General features: G+C 49.4%; 1 protein-coding gene across 8 annotated transcripts in view; it reads right to left on the bottom strand.

Moving 5' to 3' along the window:
- The window catches only part of SHROOM2 (shroom family member 2), a 118,709-nt gene that overhangs the window by 18,035 nt on the left and 81,933 nt on the right, over window positions 1-18,741 (bottom strand). Inside the window, exon 1 of one of the 8 annotated variants that reach the window (XM_019718610.3) lies at window positions 15,579-15,895. The exons of 6 other annotated variants lie outside the window; for them this stretch is intronic. The gene's annotated coding sequence lies outside the window, so the exon portion shown is untranslated. Of the gene's footprint in view, window positions 1-14,968; window positions 15,396-15,578; window positions 15,896-18,741 lie in introns of those variants that run through there. One more of the 8 variants, XM_074324195.2, reaches the window with a different exon arrangement.

The raw sequence follows: 18,741 nt of genomic DNA, 5'->3' as shown, positions 1-18,741 counted from the left end.
ACACATACGTGTATACACAAGCTGCATTTGGGGGGAAAAACAAAATTTACACAAACTTTTTAAAAAACAATGTTTGTGAAAATTCCCGTATACAACTGTATTCAGAAATATTTATTTCATGTTGGAACAATATTTTTATTTGGCTTATTTCAGGAAATGACCACATACAAAGGGAGACAACTTTCTAAGATGGGCCCCAAATATACTTATTAATAAAACCTTTAAAATCAGTAATGTATTATTAAAAATGAAAAACAAAACAAAACAAAGACTGTTACTTTGGGAAGCTGCAATGACTCATTGACCTTCCCATTTCTATCTTTCCATATGTACATACGTATATATAGGCGCACGCACACCTAAACATGCCTGCAAAACACATGCATGCATGGATGACATGCATATTTCTCTGTGCCACTGCTCAAGCTCATGGGCCAACTACTACTGAACTTGCAACAGATCTGTCAGCCATGCCTTTGCCGACACACTGCTTCTTCCCACCCAACAAAGCAATGAAATGAGCCTCTGACTGACCCTCCTAGTCAAGAGAAGAGCTGTTGACAAGCCATGGTGAGTTTTTAAAGGGGATTCTAGCAGGGGCTGCAAACAGAACCAGTAGGCAGAGCACAAGGCCCCATAAGAGATGTAAGCTATTAACTACCGAGCAGGATACAACACCGTCCTGACATCCAGCGCCCGCTGGAGGCCCAGGAGTGCACCGGCCACCTGGGACATGATAGCTGGCCAGGGAGTTGCCGACGTCCCAACGCTATCCAGGCCACTGCATGGCAGGTCAAGAACCCTGTGCATGTCCCTCTTGCTAATCCTCAGGAGAAAGGTCCACTCCAGGTTCGACAGATGCTCTACTGTAGAACCCAGATCATGCCCAATCTGCTCCCCTTGCCCCTTGTTGGCCAGCTGGGGCGTCACCCCCGCCCCCCGCACTACCCCTAGCAGAGACAGCCAGACGCTGCCCCAAAGCCAGAAGCATCTAGCAAAAGACAGAAGCGCTTGAGTCCCACTGGGCCCTTGAAAGGCGACAGGTTTGTTCTCTGCTTCCAGGAGGCTGAAGACAGGGGCTGAGCTTACAAAACAAGCCGCGACGAAATAGTCACGGGTGAAAGCTTAAGAAAATATCAACCCAGTTTGGGAAGTTAAGACTTTTTTTTTCCAAATGGTTATTAGGGACACACTAAAAGAAACTATAAGTTCTCAAAATAACTTGAATATAGCAATGAATGGTTTGGAGAACCATACACCATCCAGCAGCTGTGTGGTTACAAAGTTCAGAATGGCATTTAAATGCTGTCAAATTGACAACACGGTCTAAGAAGTGGTCACGGCTTGGATGGCCTGCCATGGAGAAGTGACGGCCCTGAATCCCTTCCCAGTTAAGCCACTGTGCCTCTGAGGCCAGTAAAACCTACTTCCATGACAATTCACAAATGCCTCCTCAATATGTCATTTCAAAGACTGAGGTACACTTGAACATTTTTTCTCCTACTAATAAAATTCATGAAATCTAGCATCCATAGAGCCACACGAAAGCACCTGTAATTTAATAAATACCCGCCACTTCATAGAAACAGAGAATTAAATTAGCTAATTTACTGCTAGAAGCTAAGTGCCTTTGGCCATGTGGATTCACATTTAATGGATTAATTAAAAAGGAGTTCTACCGTGTTTCCCTGAAAATAAGACCTAGTCAGACAACCAGCTCTAATGCGTCTTTTGGAGCAAAAATTAATACAAGACCCAGCCTTATTTTACTATAAGACCGGATCTTGACCGAGTCTTATACAATATAAGACCGGCTCTTATATTAATTTTTGCTCCAAAAGACGCATTAGAGCTGATTGTCCGACTAGGTCTTATTTTCGGGGAAACAGGGTATTTGCAAAGAGCCTTAGACAGGATACAGTCAGAGATCTACCGAGAAACAGATGAGAACTCACACGAGGAAGGAAAGCCCCCTGGGAGATAAATAATGACTCAGGTGGGCTCCTGGCTTCTGTCTCTGTCAGAAGGGGCAGGGGGCTCCTTCACGTCTTCCTGACAGGGCATACCTGCAGGGATGCAGGGCGCTCTGCTGGGGGGCATGGGGGTTGTGGACGCTGCATGGTCCCTTCTCATGCTGGAGGTGTGGTTCACTGCACCCCACCCCAATATTTCACTTTAGATTCCCATTAGCACAGCGACGGATGGACCAAGTTCACCCCCACCCCTTTGTTTTTTCTTGATTCCTCTCTCCAAACCTGCAAAGTCAAAAACCATAAAACTACTCATTGGCTTTTATTATCCCAGTTGATAAGAATTCAGGAAATTGGGGTCAAAAAAAAAAAGGACCAAAGATGGGCATTTGGGCTTCTGCTGGGGTCATAGTCCAATCTGTGTTACTAATAGCTTCCAAGTGACTACGGCAGAGAGAAGGTGCACATGTTTCTGTATGTGTGTCTGTATCATGTATGTTACACATGTGTCTGTGTCTCATGTATATAGATTTTTTTTTTTAAGGATAAAGTCAGTGGTGATGGCAAAATCCAGAAACAGAAAAGGCAACAAAAGAAGAAGACTTAAGGACTTTGCCAGTGAAAGCAAGCACGCACCTCCCTGCTCGCGCTCCTAGGTATGTATACACTCGTGCACACTGAGCAGTGAGTCAAGTCAAGCCAGACAAAGGAAAATGAACGGGGCAGCCGCATTCCAGACTCCCGGAAATTGAAATTCAGGTTAGGTTGCTTGTTCATTCTCATGCAGAACATGCTAATGACATGTTACCACGGAGAGAACTGCTGGTGCAGCCCCGGGAGGAGGCAGGGAGGGCAAGCGGGCTGTATGCCAGGCTCCAGGAGACCTGCAACGGGGAGCCCAGGGCCACGCTGTTCTCACTGGGCTGGCTGCTGCCGAAGGCAACGGGGAGGTGAAGGGTCTGCAGCGAGACCACAAAGCAAAGCACAACAGAACTGAAGAGGAAAACCCGGGAGGAAAGGCCACGTGAATCACTGCTCAGTAGTGCAGACACCCAGTGATAGGTCAGAAATCACTACTGTTGGGCAGTCGGGGTGTGAGTGAGTGAGTGAGTATGTATATGTGTGTACACATGAGATCAAATGCCCTTGAAATCCTGTCCACTGCTATTATTCAAATCTACATTTTGGATATTGATATGGAGCCGGCGAGGCCAACGTCTGAATGTGGATGCCACACCTGAAAGGTGGTGGTTGTATTTCCGGATTCCATCTGTTTGTGACGAGCCCCGTGACGTCCCTGGACTCCTTTCTCTGGGTCTCGGTTCTCCGCATCCTGCCTCCCCATCTTCTGCACAGCCGGCTGTACACAGGCCCTCAGCTCCACCGGCCCCGCTGTCTCCCCACTTCCAGGCCACCCCTAGCATAGTTCCATGTGTCACGCCTTGGGACCAAGGATGAGGGTCTCCAGCCATGTGTTCCAACGTGACACATGGAACTAGCATAGGACGCGTCCCTCTCTCCAATTACTGGACTGTCTCCACTCTCGTCACTGGGCTGTGAGCTCCTCCACGGCGGCCAGGGAGCCGAGCTACATTCTTCAGGGCCTCGCGGGCAACTATTTATTCCACGTACTTGGTCATGCTGCCACCGGAATGTCCATCAGACACATAAGCGTATCTGCTGCTTCCGGTCACTGTGCTGGTTGGTACAAAAGAAAGCTGCTTTCTCTCTCTCTCTCTCTCTCTCTCTCTCTCTCTCTCTCTCTCTCTCTCTCTTTCTCTCTCTTTTTTTTTGAGATATAGGCAGTGAAATAACCTTGCCTGTGAAATAATTCGCTAAATAATTCACATCACCTGCTTTAGGGTTACCTAGTACCTTCACCACGCAAGAGAGAATAATTTCGGACTCTTTCGGACTTTAGTAACACACATAAGGGAGGGTTCTCTTTTCCTCGGTGCTCATGGAGTCCATGATGGTGAAGGGATGCACGGCCCGTCCTCATGTGTGTACACACGTGTTGCTCAAGGCTGTCGCTCGTAATGCGCTCGAGCGTCTGCGTCCATTGTAAAGTTCTAGCCCACATCTGATGTGGGAATTTGTCAGGCAGACACTTCCAATCACGGCATCACACACTAGCTGTGTGACGTCAGGCGAGCGACTGTGCCCCATGGAGCTGCATTTCCTCACCGGTCTGGGCGAGTCACAGGCCACCCCATGGGGAGGGGGTTTGCAGGCAGAGGCAGGTAAGACAGGGTTGGCATGGCAGGATCTGTGTGTGGCAAGGTTCCTGCCAGCCAGGCGCTGGGCCGAGCACCTAACAGGAAAGGCCCAACCTGAGGTGCAGCAGACCCCAAAGCAGGTCTCCATGACACCAACACCCCACCTACACTGACATACCACCACACAGCACACCTGGGACAGGGCAGGCCGGGCCTCGGAAGTGGGCGAGGACATATAAAGGGCACCCCCAGAACTCAGGACAATGGAATCACCTCATTTTAACAGGGAGGAGAAAGGGAGACAGAAAGAGCAAGCTTGCAGCGCACATCACCGAGGTGTTTCTTCCTTTCATTCGACTATTACACAAAACACTAACTTACGCCACACACACAACCAGCATGCAGTCGATATTAGCAATGAACACGGTGGCTGGGGTCCTTGACATGGTGTGTGAATCAGACTTCAGAGCGCGAGTCGCAAAAGCAGGATCCAGGCCCTAAGCTGTCTGCACGGAGCCAGGTTAGCTCACGGGACAACTGGGGTATGACCCAGGGGTGCCGGCTCCCAACAGCCACGCTTCCACGAGCAACTCTCGGGTTCAGCATTCACAGCCTGAGGTCAGTATTTAGCAAGCACACTTCCACTGCTTGTGGGTGTGAGTCACAGACTTTGTGAGGTGTAGAATTGGTTATTCAAAATCACACGCGGCTTATTTGTCCTTTGGCCCAGGTGGATGTACCAGACATTCCTAGCCAGGCTGTTTGGCACTGAAGGACAATGATACCATGAAGACTTAGGGCAGGGGCCAGGCGGCTGGGAAGGCAGGGGCTATGCACATCGGTCTGAGGCACTGGCGGGACGTCCCCACTGATCTTCCCATTCCCACAGAGAACTCCCAACAGACACATCTCCTTGGCCAAGGGCTGGGGCAAGGGTCTTCTGTCTGCACAGCATCCCAGAGCCGAAGGAGATGGGAAAAGAAGACGTGGGAGCCCAAGGGAGGCAATAGACCGGCCAACCCATTAGTGAACAGACACAAACACATCAGAAACATTTCAACCAGCCTGAACACCCAGGAATAATGGCTCCAGCCACTCCGTCCTTGGAAACACCAGTGTACCGTGGGGCTTACGAGATGGTGAGCCCCTGCAGGGGAGAGGCTGTCTAACGCCTTTCTATCCCAGTTTCTGGGCATGCAGACCGTATTTACCAAATGAACGGACAGACACACTAGCGCCCCTCTTCCGTGATTCTAACGCCAAGTGGGGAAAGCAATTACTTCAGAAACTCAGATGCATGTTATTTCTCCAATGTCTTAACAGATGGCTAAAAGGGTCTGCTGCTTCCTTTGGGTTTCTGTATGCTTGCAGGAACGTGGATGGTAACAGAAATGAAGATGAAGCAGACTAAGTCATTTGTGGTTAAGTGGGGAGAGAAGAGATGAAAAGAGAGATTCCACTCACAGATGGTCCAAAACCAAATGCCCGCGCACCTAAGGGGCTAGGGTCCCGTAGCACGAAACACACGCAAATTTTGGAGACTACAATCCGTGACAGCCCTCAAGTAACCGTAACCAACTCTGCATCTTCAGAACACATTTTGAGAACCTATTCCAGGCCACTCACTTCTGTGGCTGGAGACCCTCATCCTTGGTCCCAAGACGTGACACATGGAACTTTTTTGGACAAAAATCAAGGCAAATCCCCTCTGCCAATCAAAGCTCCAGATCAGCTTCTGTGCCACGGCATGTCACGTGACCCCCTTGGGCCCAGGGAGACCTGGCAGCTCTTCAGATGGGCGTCAACCAAGGCCTGAGCAGAAAACTCCTGAAGCCGGATACACAGTACAAACCACTGGCGGGAGATACATGAAAAGTTCCTTCTGCCTTCTCACCACTAGAGGTCCTTCCTCGCTTAGGAAACCACAGTTAATGGTGGGCCAGACTACCTAGAGCAGTAAAGAGACACTTAGAAAGTATCCGAAACCCGCAGAGAAAAACACAGCGAGTACCAGAGGCTTTCCTAAGCTCTCAGGCATGACGTTACTGGTACGCAAGAACCTTTTTTTACTCTTGCGTCCCCCTCACCTCCTTCCCACCCAGAATAACCCCGGCCCTGACTGACTAGAATGGGCAACATTCTTACGTGTATTTTTCTGGCATTAAAGCTTTTAAAATAAGAACATTTCCACTGAATACATGAGAGAATGTATCCCTCACTGAGAGCCTGACCCTCCTGATTCGTGGTGCCTTGTTTCCTCAGCCCCGCTCCCCCAGGTCTCAGGTGGACACAGAAGGGAGGGAGGGGAGCATCTGGGACACACAAATCCAAGCTCTCCTCAAACTCGCTCCACCAGAAAGCCAGGTCTGCGGACAGGCGGGGAGAGAGGGAATCTGTGAGAAAGTCAATCCGAATGTCAAGCCAGCTGGGAATCTGCTTCACGGGATGCTCCCTCCCAAATTCCTCTATACCCACTTGCATTTGGATGCTTGAAGCTTCTCCTGAAGTTTTCTTTGGCTTGGCATGTCCCGCCCAAATTAGATTATCGTCATCTGAGGAGATGGGGAAGTAGCACCCGTTGGTACCAGGCCTGGAGGGAGCAGTCATACTCCTGCTCCCAGAGAGGGTTCTCACACCCGGGACTCACCCACACGGGCTTCTCACACCCGGGACTCACCCAGAGAGGTTTCTCACACCTGAGACTCACCCAGAGAGGGTTCTCACACCCGGGACTCACCTGAAGAGGGTTCTCACACCCAAGACTCACCCAGAGAGGTTTCTCACACCCGGGACTCACCCGAAGAGGGTTCTCACACCTGAGACTCACCCAGAGAGGTTTCTCACACCCGGGACTCACCCGAAGAGGGTTCTCACACCCGGGACTCACCCACACAGGCTTCTCACACCCGGGACTCACCCAGAGAGGGTTCTCACACCCGGGACTCACCCGAAGAGGGTTCTCACACCCGGGATTCACCCACAGGGGCTTCTCACACCCGGGACTCACCCGAAGAGGGTTCTCACACCCGGGATTCACCCAGAGAGGCTTCTCACACCTGAGACTCACCCAGAGAGGTTTCTCACACCTGAGACTCACCCAGAGAGGTTTCTCACACCCGGGACTCACCCGAAGAGGTTTCTCACACCTGAGACTCACCCAGAGAGGTTTCTCACACCCGGGACTCACCCGAAGAGGGTCTCACACCCGGGACTCACCCACACAGGCTTCTCACACCTGAGACTCACCCAGAGAGGGTTCTCACACCCGGGATTCACCCACACGGGCTTCTCACACCCGGGACTCACCCGAAGAGGGTTCTCACACCCGGGACTCACCCAGAGAGGCTTCTCACACCTGAGACTCACCCAGAGAGGTTTCTCACACCTGAGACTCACCCAGAGAGGTTTCTCACACCCGGGACTCACCCGAAGAGGTTTCTCACACCCGGGACTCACCCAGAGAGGGTTCTCACACCCGGGACTCACCCAGAGAGGCTTCTCAAACCTCGGGACTCAGGGAATTTGGCCCTTGGGCTGGTAGCTTGCTGATTCCTAGTCTAGAGGCAGGCAGATGTTAATTTTTTAAAAATGCGAACACGTTATTGTTGATTTTGATAAGCAGTATAAAGGCTATGAGGAGAACGCTAAGGAAAAGAGAAGAGTGTAGACTTTATTTACGGGGGGGGGGGGGGGCGGGTGGATCTAATGAGTCCTTTTTTTAAGTCATGATTTTATAACTTTCCTGGCCTCTTTTTAGTGGCTAGTGGGAGCCCAGTGGTCTCCACAACTGTCATTGAAGTCATTACCATTAGAAGGAACCATGAGCGCCGAATCACCATGACAAACGTTATTTTATTATGGCAGACATTTCATTTACCTCAGTCATGTTTGTAGGAGCCTCTAGGTTGTGTCGTTTTTATTAGGCGTGATGTATTCTTGATAAAAACTTGAAAGCTACAAACCGTAGGACACTGGTAAACAAGCAACACACGAATTACTCTTCTTCTGAGCCACTTCAGTTTTGTCTTGTTTTGTTATTTAATGCGTGTTAGAATTCCTATAAATCTAGCTATGGATCTAGCAGGTTTTCCCGTTACCAAACATGTCCATCTCTATTCGCCCCCACACCCCAGGACAGGTCTATCAAGGTATCATGTACACAGCAGCAAATTCACTGATGTGAGGTGTACTGTTTGACGCGTTTGGGGAAATGTTCAGAGCAGTGTGTTCGCCACCACAGTCAAGCCCAATTACAAGTCCTCGGCCCCCGGAAAATTGCCTCTTGATGTACGACCCTCCCTGGGGCCCTGCCTGAAGCCCTCGTAATGGACTCAGTGTTCTTGTCTTCAAGGAGGGCCAATCTCACACAGCAGATGCAAAGGATTTGACTTCTCTAAAACCACCGTGACATTACAGTAGGGAAATACCCCATTTCAACAAATTAGAGGGCGAATCTATTGACAACTTGCATGAGTTGACTTTCCTGAAAGCGTCACCACCTTGTGGTAACGTTTCCAGAGTGGTTAAGGTGTTCCGCTGGTGGGTGACCCAGAATGGGCATTTCCCATTTGCCCCTCTCCTCCACTGAACTGAATTTTACAAATGTGTACACATTTCAGTCACAGCGAGCATGAAAACTAGGTATGCCTGATCCTCTCCCCGGGAAACTTCCAGGCCTACTGGCCCTCCCACCACCACCGAGGCAAGGCCAGGCTGGATGCTTTCATCTTCCAGGCTCCCTCTCGCCCTCCCCAAAACACCTCTCACCCTCGGTGACCCTGCTCCTGCACCGGACATCTTGGCTAAAGGCCATTCCCTGCTGGACATGCCTTGTGGTTCCCGCACCTCCAATTTGATCCAGAATCCACCCCACGGACACCATCCATTCCTGCTCTTTAAGATCCAAATGAACTGCAATCTTTCTCATGAAGCGTTTCCTAGACCTGCTGACCAAAATGAGCCTTTCTTCTTCGGAACCCCCATAGGATTTCCTCTCTACCTGTTTGCCCCCAAACTGTACTCAATTCATCTGTTATCCTCATTTAATGTCACTCCTCCCAGCTGGAGCAACAACACCCACTTCTGTCTGTCACGCCTGTGTTCTAGGGCCTAACGCAGTGCCTGGCACAGAGCAGGTTTCGGTAAAGGCTCAGGGGGAGGGAGGGAGGAGGGGAGGAAGGAGGGAGGGAGGGAGGCACAGACAGAGGAGGAAAGGAGAGGAAGGCAAGGCCAGCTGGCGGGTTCTCTTGGACATTCTGACTACCCTGTACACTTATGTTATAGACTGAACGTTTGTGTGTGTCCCCAAAATTCTTACCCCTCATGTACTGCTATTAAATCTTCTTACCCCTCATGTGCTGGTGTTAAATCTTACCCCTCATGTGCTGGTATTAGGGGGGGTGTGGGGCCACAAGGGTGGAGCCCTCCTGACTGGAATTTGTGCCCTCATAAAAGCAAGCCTGCTCCCTCTCTCTCCACTCTCCGCCAGAGAGCACACAGCAAGAAGACAGCCATCTGGAAACAGGTCTCACCAGGAACCGAATTGACTGGCACCTTGATCTTGGACTTCCAGCCTCCAGAACTGTGAGAAATAAACTGTGGATTAAGCACCTAATCTGTGCTCGTTTGTTAGATATTATTTTCCCTGATAATAGGGGACAGGCTCCCTCAAACGAGGTTCTCTCTGTACCTGATTGGATTTCGCAGGCTCCAGGGCACCCAACCACACGAACACGGATCGGTAACCAGTAAGACAACACACTTGTGTCACCTGAAGACCTGCTCACTGAGAACACTGCTCTTCTGACCAAGTGGTAATTGAAACGTAGGGGACAGCAGATAAACACACTTAGAAGACCGGTGTGCTGGAGCTGAAAGGCCGGGAGGCGACCCCAGCACCTACCTACCACGTCGTGCGAGACAGGTGGACAGCTCCATCCCTATTCCTCCCAGGTTAACCCCACTGTGCCGTGACTGCTACAGAAACAGATCCACCTGACAGATTCCATTAGGTCCACCTGCCCATCGAGGGCAATCTGAAGTAACGCAATTTTCCCACAAAACAATGACCATAATAAAAAGAGTTAAGTGGTTACTGAGAGGCTCTTTACTCTTTTGAATGTGTTTATACCTGTAGTTAAATGGCCTGTAGCTATTTTATTTCAATATATTTATACCCTGAATGATCCAATGTTTTGAAAGGTGGCTTACCAAAGGAAAACACACAACAAGAGCATTAAAATGAACATAAAAACATGTGCACAAGAGAAAAATATAAACAAAAACGTAGAAAGGCACAAGTGTAGAAAGGCGCCCAGTGGAGCAGACCCTAGAATGCACAGCTGTGTCTCAAACGGGACCCTGGGGTTCCTGTCAACAAGAACAAAAGGGGGGCAAGGTGAGCTGGGGCCAGTGGCAAGCGGGCGCCTCTCAATTCTGCAGCAGAACCAACACTATTACCCACCTCCCTTTGCACAAGCACCACCGGCATGCCCCAGTCTCGCCCGTGCGGACGCTGACGTCTGGGAGCCCGAGTGCCATGACCTGAGCCAGGATTTAGATGTTCCTCTTTCAGCTCCTGCGTCCTCTCTGCAGCGCCTCCTTGCATGTTCACCTGAAACCCCCAGTGTCTTGTCTTCCCCGGCAGTTTTATGTTCTTTGCAAAGCACTGGAGAAATGTTTCCGAGGGCGGACTGTACCCCGTCGGGAATTCATGTGCACAGAGCCCCAGTGGCCACCCCTTCTGCAGACAAACGCTAAGGACGGCACACAACCGCCAGGCACACAACACGGAAGGGACAGCGCGAAGCCCAGGTGCAAGGACAATGACACAAGGAAACACACTTGACGGGAAAAATCTAACCCGAACCAACCGGAAACGTTCGGAAAGCATGCAATGCACTGCAGGGATCCATTTACAACCTAAATAACAATAACTGAGAAAGAAACCCACACGCATACGGGAAAACACAAGATGTGCAGAGTAATGCATAGAAGAAAACGACAGCTAGCTGGACAAGACACAGGGGAGTCCAACTTCACTAGGAAATGAGAGTCAAAAAAGAAGGAACATTTTTGCCTGTCCAATCACAGGGTTTGTAGAACGGCTGACACAGACCCGGTTGTAGGAGGGGCAGGGCTGTCGGAGGCTGTCGGGGGTAGAGCATAACCAGCACACGCTTCATGGATGGCGGCTTGCGGCTATTTACCAAAGCCTGCCCGGCAATTCCACGCCTAGAATTTTATCCTAAGGGAACTGGCGTGGCAGAGCACGAATATTTCCCTACAAAATGTTCACTGGGATTTTACTTATAATTGCAAAAGAGTGGAAACCCTCGGGCGGCCAGGTGGCTCAGTTGGTTAGAGCGGAGCTCTGAACAACAGGGTTGCCAGTTCGATTCCCACATGGGCCAGTGAGCTGCGCCCTCCACAACTAGAATGAAGACAATGAGCTACCGCTGAGCTTCTGGAGGGGCAGCCAGATGGCTCAGCTGGTTAGAGCACGAGCTCTCAACAACAAGGTTGCTGGTTCAATTCCCACATGGGATGGGGGCTGCGCCCCCTGCAACTAAGTTTGAAAACGGTGACTGGACTTGGAGCTGAGCTGCGTCTTCCACAACTAGATTGAAGGACAACTAGTTGGAGCTGATGGGCCCTGGAGAAAACACACTGTTCCCCAATATCCCCATCCCCCGCAAAATAGAGAGTGGAAACCGTCAAAGTCCACTGTATCTGCGGTGGGCAGTCATGCCTTAGAGTCCAGGCATCACACATGCACACGTGAAAAAACAAAATGCTGTTTCCACACAGTAGGTATAGTGTGACCACAGGTGCAACGCTGCGTATCTGTGCTAAAAAGGGATTTCAAAGTGCACACACTTCAACCTTCCACAGTGTTATCTCTGGATGGTGAGCTGGAGGGCGATTTCTAATGTCTTCATTCTGCTTTCTAGAACTCCCACGTATTTTTAATAAAAATGTGTTTATTAGTAAAATAGCTTTTTATTAAGAAAAAAAGAAAGAAATGTTGTAAAACACGGTATGCCACACGCTAGGAACCTGTGACCCCAGATTAGTATAAGTCTTGGCTTTCAAAAACATACATCGAGCTTATGAAATAAGGGACCATTTTGAATTTTGGGTAACCCCGTGGGAAAAGAGATTAAGTTATAATGAGAATAGCATATCATCTCTACAAATTAAGAGAACACCGCTGGCTTCAGGTGTCTTCCTTTGATCACAATTGCACGTGACTCAAAATTCTGAAACGCCCACATCTCGCTTATTGGCCCATTAATGGTTCTCGGCTAAACCGTATGTGGACATGGATTATTTAAGCCAATAGGCTTTAGGTATTTATCGCACATAAACATTTATTTTACTACTTTACTACGATATAAAGTCTTTGATACATACATGTGTGATGTTTATGTGCATACACATACATCTATCTGCATCCGTGTGTATGTGTAAATGTCCCATATCTCCCTACAATTCTAGTCATTCCACCTTTAAGGGTCTCCAAGTACGTTTAAGGGCCTACTGGCGAGACTTTTTTACGCAAAATCATTAAGTACCAAGTATGATACCCACGAGAACGTCACTGGTTAGCAGCGGCGTTTACGAGGCTTTAGCACAGAGCACTGCAGGAGGAACTTGAGCCGTCCAGGGCACTGCCGTGGGCCTGCAGGCAGGAAACTGAGTCAGCTGCCAGGAGCTCATTTTATTTGTAAATGGGCCTCAAAGATATTACGAGTGTGTCTCGTACATACTTACAGGTCGGTCTTCATTTATATGAATATTGACAGCAAATGAGTCAAATAACACAACCTGGGGGGCGGGGGGCAGATACATGACTTTTAAGGGTAATTCAAGTCCCTGGCTTTTGTCTCTTAGAATCAAAAATTGTTACAGCTGAAAGGAATGCTAGAAATCATTTAATCCAAACTCCTTATTTTATGGGCAAAGAAACAGAGGGTCACGTGTTCCCAATCTCGTGTCCCCTGTCTCTCAGCCTGGCTCGGGGCGGTGGGGGGAGGGGGGGTCAGGAGGGGGTGTGTTCGTCCACACGCCCTGGAAGCCCTCGCTGAAGTCCCTTTCCACTGCACTGTCACCGCATTGGACATGCGACATGAAAGCTAATGAGAGACCCGGGTCGCCATCCGGCAGCAGGTACCCTCAGGCCATGTAGAGCCTGCCAGCGTCAAAGGTGAATTTGCAGGGACCCACCAGATGCAAAGCGAGCCATAGCACGCAGGCCAGGGCTCTCCTTTCACTAGCTGTGCGGTCCAGCCAAGGCCCAGCTCGCTTCCTGTGAAACGGACCTGGTACCTGTGTGGTGAGGCCCAAGACCTGTGTGTGAACTTGAAGGAATTGACACAAAGGATTCTGCAAATATTTTTTACCGGGGAAAAAATTAAACCACTCGAGGATCTCCTCAGACCCCCAGGGATGACTAAAAACCTCCCAGAAACAACCTGACTACACAACGCACTGCAGGGAAAGCCAACTACAAAACACAGAGTCCGTGACAAGGGAAAGACGGGCTGACCCTATGGACACAAACGCCAGCTCTGGTTTCCACAGCTTCCCCACCTCGCTCTTCCACTGTAATGCACAGAAGAGGTCAAACAAACTGGTGAGAGTCAAGCAAATTAATTCTAAAGGCCACATAAGGTATTAGCTTCCGGAACTTCCAAAATTCAGAAGCCAGCTTTGGGAGAGCAGCCAGTCCATGCTAAACAGCAGCAGTTAGGTGCACTCACTAGGGTCATTTGTCACTGCAGCTGGGCCACAAAAGCCTCTGCAACCTAAACGGTCAACAACACCTATGGTGACTTGTAGCACTTTTTTTAAAAATTGCTTTTGCATGTGTTTTGTTCATCCATCTATGAAGGAAAATAACCCTGCAGATATAGGCTGTGTGTGTGTGTGTGTGTGTGTGTGTGTGTGTGTGTGTGTGTGTGTGTAAAATGGTTTTTTTCCGACTACGCATGACAAAAGCATAGACATGTCCCTCTCTACCATCCATGAAATAGTTTTCTGCAACAAAATCGTAAAAAATATTTATGGACTACGCACACAGATTTGCAAGGAAAAGAAATATGCCAACCATTTGTCAAATCTTGTTATTTTTATGTGACACGTTAAAATATGATTTTTTATTCATTCATTCTATAAACCTTCAGGCAAAGGGTAAAGCAGCAGCGTGTTTAATTATAAATGCTGCTGCCGGGTAGATCTCTGAAAACCTTTCTTCAAACCCCATTTCCTTTTTACCTTTCACCTAGCATGACCGGCAAACATGCATGTCAAAAAGAGTCCTACCCATGTGCATGAGTCCGTGCAGACCCACACACACACACACGCAGCAATTCCCTGTGAAAAGGCACGTCCCTCCCCCACACACAAGCATCCTTAGGACACCACAGGCATTGCCATCATTTAGAAATATGGCCAAAACTCATCTTAACCTGTTTTTTATCCGAATACAAAAGGCACACACACACACAAAAACCCCACACAAAACCACAACACATGCACAGTAAAGCCTGTCGAGAAATGTCACGCCTCTAAATTCTCACTATCACAGCAAGGAGAGCAAAATCCCAGAATTGGAAAATACTCAGACCCAGACTCCGTTCCCCCCACTTACATGTTTCATTGCAATGAGCAGGCTGTGTGGGAATCCACCCACAGAGCATGTTTTCATGACTAAACATGCACACCTGATTTCTCTCTCTCTCTTTTTATTTTTTCATGTCGATGTGGCTGACTCACCATTTCCTTTCAATCTCCACATGTGATGCGTCCATCATGAAAATGCTTATTTCTTACTGCTATGGAGAAAGGAAAGGCACGGCACGGAAGTCGGGTCTTCATGCAATAACGGCGTCCTCAGCCAGCTCCTTGGGTGACCCTTCTGCAGGGAAGGTGTCTCTGCAGACCTCACAGGGAGCCCGCCCCCACACAGCAAGGGCTACCCGGTCACGGGAGCGCCACGCTTGCAGCCCACAGCCCGCGCTGACAAGCACTGCCTTCTTGTTCCAATGCGTTTTTAGCCAACCGCAAAGAGCAAGGCTGCAAAAGCTGCATGCTTGCACAGGCACACATGCAGCGGCACCGGCGTGCGTGCCTGCACACATACGTGCACGCATGCAGGGCGCGAGCTGGAATCTGCAGCCGGCTTTGCATGGTTTTTCATCTTCAGGCACAACAATAAGCAAGGAGACCGTCTGCAGATCTCCCCAGCTCTCACCCCGCTCTGCTCTCAGACAGGAGAACAAAAGAGGCGTTTGGAACGACAGACCCCAGCAGACCTCCAAGGCCAGAGCAGGAACCCAGTCCCGTCCGGGATGAGATGCCCTAAGAAGGAATACAGGACTCTTACCGGGCTCCCGGCTTGCAGCCGGCACGGGGCGCTCCCTTCAGGGACCCGCAGCCTGGGTCTCGCTGCCTGCAGCCGGCTGGAAGCCGTGCTCACCACACTGGCCCGTCTGTGCCTGCTGCCTCCTGACGGGCAAGTTCACGCAGGCTGCGTGACTCCGTGACTCCGTGACTCGGGAGCCCTTGCATTTCATGTTACTTCACCGACAACTCCTGACCGCCGGGGGTTGGTCCCCAGGCTTCGAGGCTTCAGCCCCCAAAGGCTCGCCCTTTTAAACCCCCAAAGCCTTGGGTGTCTTCCTTTCCATAATTTACAAGCGGGAAATATAGAAAAGCCGACTGCACCAATTGCACACAGCTTTCTCTACGAACGATGCCTGAGCATCACATAATGTGCATGACACATGGTTCAACTCCACAACCACGATGAAGGCAGATGGGACAATAAAGTTTAAAAAAAAAAAAAAATTCAGTAGCGCATTTCTACCTGTGTCCTTGCGTTTATCACACACTCATTAGGAATCCACCAAACTAAGGAAGTGTTTGTTTCTGGAAGTCTTACTGTGTGCAAGGCATTCAGCAAAGCAGACAAAGAAGCTGCAGGCTGGCCCTGACTTACCAATCTCTCACTTCACAAAGGTCTGTATTGACAGTCTCTGCGCCGCACCTCCCCTCCTAGCAGCTGAGACCTCAGGGGCTCGCCCCTCCCCCCAGGAAGTGCCCCTCCCCCCCAGCGCCTCTAGGACAGCCCCCACTTTCTCTTTTCAACCTGCTTCTAGCACCTCTTCTAAATTCACAGCAATTATTTCTGACTCTTGTTCATTTAACCAATTAACACATGCTACTTTGCAGGATCTCCCATAACGTATTAACTAAAATAGTAATTTTCATTTATTTATTTTTTCGGACCTACTTGATGTAAGCACTGCTGATGCATTAATGTAATACCCAGGAAGCATTTTTAAAAGTCTGCGAGGAAGGCTGCTATGGGTATCCCATCTTCCAGGCACGTGAGTTATTAGCAAGCTTAGGTGGCCAGATTCAGAAAGAGGAGGAGGATTTGAACCTGTGTCTTGGACCCCAAAACCCACCTTCTTCCCTCTCTGTCTCGTGTATCTATCACCTATCTACGCATATGTATCCATCCATCTCCCTCTCTGTCTCTCCCTCTCTCCCCTTCTTTCCCTCTCTCCACATCTATGTATCATCTATTTATCCCTCTACCCATCCATCTTCCTCTGTCTCTCTCCCGCTCTCCCTGCTCTCCCCGCTTCTCTCCCTCTCTCCACGTGTGTCCATCATCTATGTATCTATCATCTCTCCATCTTCCTCTCCCCTCTTCGTCCCTCAGTACTTCCGTCCTTCGCACACTACGAGATGCTCCCGGCTCACTGTGTATATTCCCTGCCTACCACTGCCCTCGACTCCGCCATTCCTGCCAGGAGCCCTGGTTCCTTCCATTGGAGAAGCATATTAGAAACCAAGATCGAGGTGCTAGCGTGCTCGAGGAATCCATTTTTAAAGGAGACTCTCATTGGGCTGCACTTTTCCAATATGGAGGTTTGTAGTTGGGTTTTCATAGATCCATGTTTCCTAGAATGAGGCACAATTATCAGGGCGCATAAGACGCTCACGTCTTTTCATAGCTTGTGCTGTTAATGCTATTGAGACTTTACGTGGTCAATACTTGTAATAAATTGCATACAAATCTACCTTTCGTTGGCACACCATTTGTGCCTTTGAAAAACTCCACAAATAAGGGAGCGAAACAAAGTAAGCACACTTACATTCCAAAAGAACTCCCAGCGTCTCAGACAGTGTTGGCGAAGCCTGGAACCTTCCCCAAGTCACCTCACCCGATCTGAGCGATAGGTGTGGCCCTTTGGGTCTGAGGACGCCCTGCCACTACCAGCCCCAGCATCACACAGGAGCCCATCTATCTTACAGCAGCGAGCGCTCTGCTGCACGCTCACGCTGGGAACAAGCCACAGCCACCTCCACGTGGGTGCACAGTACAAACTCCCAAAGTTAAACAACCAAACAAGAGACAGTCAAGTGAGAAGGACAAGAGGAATGGATTTCACAGGGCAAGACAATCAGAAAAGCAGCCTCTTTGAAAAAACGTCTGGACAGATGCCACTCAGGTCCCCCATTCCCAGTCAAGGGACCACACTCCCTGCCGAGCAAAGCCAAGGGCCGTTCTGTCCAGTTTTACCGGAATACAGCCATACCCACTCCTCGACGAGTGTTCTCTCCAGCTGCTTGCTCGTCCCAGCTGGAACAAAACATTCCTTAAAGCAGAAACACTCAACCATCTTATCCTTTACGAAGTTTGTCAGCCTGGGTGCTCCAGCCACATTTCTCAGACTGGAGGAAGGCACAGCCTCATTTAAAACCTATTTTCTTGGGGATTCCCAGCGTTGACTGAGATTTTTAAACGTTGAGATAAAGTTCCCATCCAGTAAGTAGTCTCCCCCTTATTCTTGGGAGAAACGTTCCAAGACCCCCAGTGGATGCCTGAAACCACGGATAGTACCAAACCCTACAAACACTATGTCTTTTTCCTATACTCACACATCTTTTCAATTAATGAAGCACTTCTCTTTGGTACATCCAAATGGCCAGCGTCACTATTCCTGTGCTTTGGGGCCATTGTTAAATAAAATAAGGGTTCCTTGAACGTTCGCACTGTGGTCCCATGACAACCGAGATGGGTACTAGGCAACTCATGGGTGGGGAACATACACAGTGTGAATACACTCGACAGAGCATTCACATCCCAGGCGGGACAGAGCGGGACAGCATGAGATTTCATCAAGCGACTCAGAATGGGGTGCAGTTTAAAACTTAGGAATTATTGATTTCCGGAATTTTCCATTTGCCATTTCCGGATGGCAGCTGACCATGGGTAACGGAAACCATGGATAAGGGGACTATAGCACCATACAATTCACCCTTTGAAACTGTGTGATTCAGTACTTCTAGGCATATTCGCAGAGTTGTGCATCCATCACTACTCTTAATTCCAAAACATTCTCATCAGCCCAAAAAGAAACTCCAAACACACTAGCAGCCCTCCCCATCCCCCCACCCTTTAATTCCTGGCAGGGCAACCGCTAATCTACGTTCTTTTCCCCCTGGAATTGCCTATTCTGGGTATTATGTAC

This window comes from Rhinolophus sinicus, chromosome 18 (assembly GCF_057876585.1).
Source record: "Rhinolophus sinicus isolate RSI-liver-muscle chromosome 18, RSI-T2T, whole genome shotgun sequence".
In the NCBI taxonomy this organism is placed as follows: Eukaryota; Metazoa; Chordata; class Mammalia; order Chiroptera; family Rhinolophidae; genus Rhinolophus; species Rhinolophus sinicus.
The sequence above is the reverse complement of the archived record's forward strand: the minus strand, read 5'-3'. Positions and strand labels throughout refer to the sequence as shown.